The sequence below is a fragment of the Equus quagga genome, chromosome 14 (genome assembly GCF_021613505.1).
Source record: "Equus quagga isolate Etosha38 chromosome 14, UCLA_HA_Equagga_1.0, whole genome shotgun sequence".
Classification (NCBI taxonomy): Eukaryota; Metazoa; Chordata; class Mammalia; order Perissodactyla; family Equidae; genus Equus; species Equus quagga.
The window spans coordinates 26,424,482-26,430,481 of record NC_060280.1 but is presented as its reverse complement, the minus strand read 5'-3'; the positions used below and the strand labels follow the sequence as shown (position 1 = coordinate 26,430,481).

Sequence of the window (6,000 nt, the reverse complement as noted above, 5' to 3'; positions counted from 1 at the left end):
GTACCCAAATGTATGGGTCAGAAAGGGTGTTGTTGAAAGGACAGCTCTATGTCTGCACTGCCTGGGGTCATAGTTGTCCCTTAGGGCTTCAGGCAGATGTGTAAAATCTCAGCTCCCTGGCCCCTATCACTCTGAGATCCTATTGCAACTAATCCCATTTTAGTCCTTGAGAACTCCGTTTGAAGCTGGTGAGTGAAATTTTTTTTGTGGTGAGGGGAAATTTCAGCGGGGAAGACCTACTCCTGACTATATGTTATAGGACCTAAAATAGGTGGCTGAAAATGTTAAGATCTCTTTTAGAGTCAAATAGATCCAGTTGGAGAGAATAGAGCAGTTGTGTCCTGGAGCCATTTACACGGATTCATGAGAGTCAATAGCGCATATTGCGACACATATTGGTTGCTTAAAATGGTCCATGGTGGGAGTACATACATCACGGAAATTGGCAAATGCTACAAATCAGACTTTGTTTTATTTTATTCATTTGAATTTGTGTGTGTGTGTTTATATATATGTGTGTATATATATACACACACATATATATATATATTTTAAAGATTTTATTTTTTTTCCTTTTTCTCCCCAAAGCCCCCCGGTACATAGTGGTATATTCTTCGTTGTGGGTCCTTCTAGTTGTGGCATGTGGGATGCTGCCTCAGTGTGGTTTGATGAGCAGTGCCATGTCCGTGCCCAGGATTCGAACTGACGAAACACTGGGCCGCCTGCAGCGCAGCGTGCGAACTTAACCACTCGGCCACTGGGCCAGCCCCTACACATATATATTTTTTGATGAGCCAGTTTACCAGCACACCACTGGACCAGATTACAATTATGGAATGTCCTAGTAGAGTGGAAAGTGCTATCATGGAGGGAGAGTGAGGAGCCTCTGGGGTTGAGGAGCTCTTTAGCTCTTAATGTGCCAAAGAGCCCTGAGTCCCTACAGATAATGTTCCATATTGGCCTCAGATCTTGACTATTAAACATCCAAGGTATTTATTCATGACTTCATTGCCCATTACCACACTCATTTAATATTTGTCATTGGGTTGTTTTCTTGAACATTTTGAGGACTTACACTGTACTTCAGTGTGCTAGGTTCTGGAAATGCACAAAGGAAAAAGGCACTACTCAGACCACGGAAAGTTCACAATCAATTGGGGGATCATTGACAGGTAGTCAGATATGCTCCTATCTGTGAAATAAATACTCTGACATTAGACTCCTTATGGAAGCAGGCAAAAGAGTAACTTAAGGGGAGATGTGTCATGCACGAGGTGAGAAGTGCTCCAAATAGGGGTAATTCTCTTAGAAGAACAAAGCAGAAAGATTGAGATGACTTCTTCAGGATGCAGAAGGCATCTGGATCAAGGCTGTGGAAACCTTCATGAGGCGTTTGAGAAGTTTCTTAGAGTGACCTTGGGTTAGACAATCAACCTCTCTAGTACATGCAAGTTCACCTGTGGACCAGACCTTAACTCCTGAGCTTCTTAGCTCTATTCTGTGCTTCCCATAAGAAGAATTCTCTTTGCCACTTCTTCCATCTATTGACATGTTACACTATCTGTAAGGGTAACTTCGGATATGTACTCATTCTCAAAAACTTCACAAATACAGAATGCATCACTTCTCTTGTGTTACTGTATTGGTTTTATTTTGTACAACTAAGATATTGATGTAATAATTTAATTTTCTTTAGCTATATAAATGTCTATCTTGTTTTGTGATTAAGATATCATTTAGAGAACAAACTAAGTCTTGTTCGTCAATACATATAACATAGCTCCTGGAATCCTCTGAACTGAATGGGATCAGGTAGGTGCCAAAAGTGCTGATGATACAAAAGAAAACCTTCGAATGTAATCTGTATTTTTCTTGTCTCTGCTCACAGATGGTGGAGTCCCAAGTGGTCTTGCCGGGTATGACTATCTTAAACCATACTGGCGTTAGCCACACAGTCTTCCACCTGCTGGGCATCCCCGGACTAGAGGACCAGCACATGTGGATTTCCATCCCCTTCTTCACTTCCTATGTCATCACGCTGCTTGGGAATAGCCTGCTCATCTGCATTATCCTCATGAAAAGCAGCCTCCACGAACCCATGTACCTCTTCCTTTGCATGCTGGCTGGAGCAGATGTTGTCCTCTCCACGTGCACAGTACCACAAGCTTTGGCCATCTTCTGGTTCCATGCTGGGGAGATCTCCCTTGATCGCTGCATTACTCAGGTATTCTTCCTCTCTTCCACTTTCATCTTTGAGTCAGGGGTCTTGCTGGTGATGGCATTTGACCGCTACATTGCCATATGCTACCCACTGAGATACACCACTATCCTTACATATGCACTTATAGGTAAAATTGGTGTGACTATCTTTCTGAGAAGTTATGGTACAATTTTCCCCATAGTATTTCTTCTGAAAAGATTGACTTTCTGTAAAAGTAACATCCTCCCAAACACTGCTTGTAAGCACATTGTTTTGGCCCATGTTTCTTGTGATGACATACAAGTAAACATCTGGTATGGGTTTTTTGTTCTAATGTCAACCTTGGTCATAGATGTTGCACTAATTTTTATTTCTTATGTGCTCATTCTCCATGCTGTCTTCCACATCCCTTCCTGAGATGCTCGCCACAAAGCTCTCAACACATGTGGCTCCCATGTCTGTGTCATCATCCTCTTTTATGCACCTGGCATCTTCTCAGTCCTCACTCAGCGATTTGGACATCACATCTCACCCCATATCCATGTCCTGCTGGCCAATGTCTATATTCTTGTTCCACCTATGCTGAATCCCATCATTTATGGAATCAAGACCAAACAGATCCGGGATCATGTGGTTCATATGTTCTTCACAAGGCAGAAATGAATGTGATGATGGAAACATTGTACTTTTCTTGATAATTCTCTCCATGCATGAGGTGAGATTTAGCATCAGGATATGGGAATGTACAGCCGAGAAACTAGTTAAATGAATCCATGTATTAGTGTCTCTAGACACTAGATTAGTGTCTCTAGCAACAGCATTGGGACAATTTTGTTCATGTTTCTTCCAAAACCTCTAATCAGTCATTAATTTCAGTGTCTTTGGATGCTTAGTTTTTTCGTTCATAGCATTAGGAACTAGATCAGTTCACCTCTTTAAATCACTTGCACCTCTACAATCTTAGACTGGCTATTGGAATAATATGAACTGGAGACAGCAGCACTTCCTGGATAGTTGCTGAAATTTCCTTTCCTGATGTGTTTTAAACTTTGAAGAGCTGTACATGTATTATTTCTCTTATGCACGTATCTTCTTCCATTCTTTTCAATGTCCTCTGCATATTCAAATTTTTACCTCTCACACAAATTATTACAATAAAATCATCTGTATCTTATAATTTTAGCATAAATTATATGTATATATTTTACTTCTGTTTTCTGGAACACAAAATGGAGTGAAAATTTATTATATGTTCATGACGTTTTTATTCCTACTGTTAATTGTTTGGAAATAAATATTTAACAATAGCCCACTGCTTGGCTAAGATGCATTATATACACAATAATAATATATTAAACAATTATTAACCAAAAATTATGGTGAAGTATAAGAAATGATTTCTAAAAAGTAACACTCCCTAAGTTAACGACAGCACGTGCATTACGTGCAATACAATAGAGCAGTGAGAAATAAACCCACGTTGTAGGTCTATGTCTTTGGTAATTGAGCTATGCTCTAAATATGTTTGTAGGATAGAGAAGTATGTTCCAGATCAGAAAGTTAAATGTTATTCATTAAAGTATATTTTCCTACACAAATATGCATCAATCTATGTGAAAATCATATGAATGGTGAATATAGATGAATCATAAGATACAGGTGATTTTTGTAGTAATTTTAGTCTGAATTGTCTAAATTTATTCATTGAACATGATTTACACCAAAAAGGCTAAGTGAAAGTTTTTGAAAAAGAGATATGGTGGCTGTTCAACTTTGCTATTTTATAATCCTCCACAAAAGTGTATTTGCTATTTCTGTTGTATTTACCACTTAATGCTGTAAGATCTAATATTTTTAAATGTTTATTTACTGCTTTTGAAATATGCCACACCATTATATTAACAAAATATTAACATTCTATCTATAGAAACAAACATGAAATGAAGTATTATCAGGGGCTGGCCTGGTGGCACAGCGGTTAAGTTTGCACGTTCTGCTTCAGCAGCCTGGGGTTTGCTGGTTTGGATCCAGGATGCAGACGTGGCACCGCTTGGCAAGCCATGCTGTGGTAGGCATCCATCCCACATATAAAGTAGAGGAGGATGGGCATGGATGTTAGCTCAGGGCCAGTCTTCCTCAGCAAAAAGAGGAGGATTGGCAGCAGATGTTAGCTCAGGGCTAATCTTCCTCAACAAAGAACAAAAACAAAAAAGAAGTATTATCAAACACCATTGATTAATATTTCTTTCATTGTAAGAATGTAAGAGATGAATTATTTCAAGTTTTGCTTATCTGAAGATGTTTAAATTTTGTCTTCATTTTAAAAGAATTACTCATGGGTATAGAATTTTTAATTGGCAGGGATTTTTTTTTCAGAACTTGAAAAATTTTCTTCTAGTACCATCTTTCTCCTTTTGTATTGAAAACTCACCTAAAAATTTTATTGTTGCTCTTTTGAATGTATTGTGCTTTTATTTCTTGAAACATTTAAGATTTTATTTATTTATTTTTTTTCAGAATATTTGTTACCATGTATGGTTTGCTTTGCATGTATCCTTCTTGGGATTTTCTGAGCTTCTTGAATATGTGAGTTTATACTTTTCATCAGTTTGGGAAAATTTTCAGCCATTATCTCCCTGAAGATTATATCTGCCCCACTTTCTCTCTCCTCAATATATTTAGAAATTTTGAGTGTATCTATTATGTGTCTTATTCTCATTTATTATTATTTTTGCCGTTACTTTTTTCTTCCTACTTCAGTTTCTATTATTTCTGTCAATCTATCTTCCAGTTCACTAACCCTGTTCTGCTGTGTAAAATCTGCTCATTCATTAAAGCTTATTCTCAGATAAGCATGTTTTTCAGTTCTATAATATTCATTTAAATGTTTTCCAGATTCTAATTCTCTCGATAAATTCTTCATACTCTTAAGTAATTTCACCATATTTTGCTCTCTTAAAGAAAATATTTATTAAAATTCTATAGTTCCTTGTCTGATAACTCCAGTTACCGAGTCATCTATCAGTCTGCGTTTCTTTTTAGCTTTTTCCTTGATCACTGATTGTCAAGTTTTTCCTCTTTCTATGTCTAGTAGTTTTTAAATCTTATGCTTGATATTCTAACAAAACACCCATAGAGGCTGCAGATAATGTTATCTTCTGTCACAAGTGTTTTCTCTGTCTTCTGTTACACAGATAAGGCAAGCAGTGGACCACTCACTCTAATGAGGACTTAGCTTGAGTCGAGGCCAGGTTTCAGTCAGACTCAGTCTTTGTCTTTTATGCTCTTATTCCTAGAACAGAAGTCTTTAGAAATTTTAATTAAGATCCTGGAAGGCCCTTTTGTTCTCAGTCGGTTTTTTTTTTAGTTTATTTAAAAAATTTTTTTAAATTTTGGTAACATTGGTTTATAACATTATATAAATTTCAGGTGTACATCGTCATATATTTCCAATTCTGTGTAGATGACATCATGTTCACCATTCAAAGGCTAATTACAATCCATCACCACACACATGTGCCTAATCACCCCTTTCACCCCCCTCCCTTCCCCCTTCTCCTCTGGTAGCCACCAATCCAATGTCTGTTGCTATGTGTTTGTCATTGTTTTTATCTTCTACTTATTAATGAGATCATATGTTATTTGACTTTCTCCCTCTGACTTATTTCACTCAGCGTAATACCCTCAAGGTCCATCCATGTTGTCACAAATGGCCGGATTTCATAATTTCTTATGGCTGAATAGTATTCCATTGTGTATATATACCACATCGTCTTTATCCATTCGTCCCTTGATGGGCA

General features: G+C 37.5%; 1 pseudogene; it reads left to right on the top strand.

Annotated features, from left to right (window-relative positions):
* The first annotated feature begins 1,918 nt into the window (after window positions 1-1,918).
* Window positions 1,919-2,863, top strand: LOC124251764 (olfactory receptor 52B4-like; annotated as a pseudogene).
* The last annotated feature ends 3,137 nt before the right edge of the window (window positions 2,864-6,000 follow it).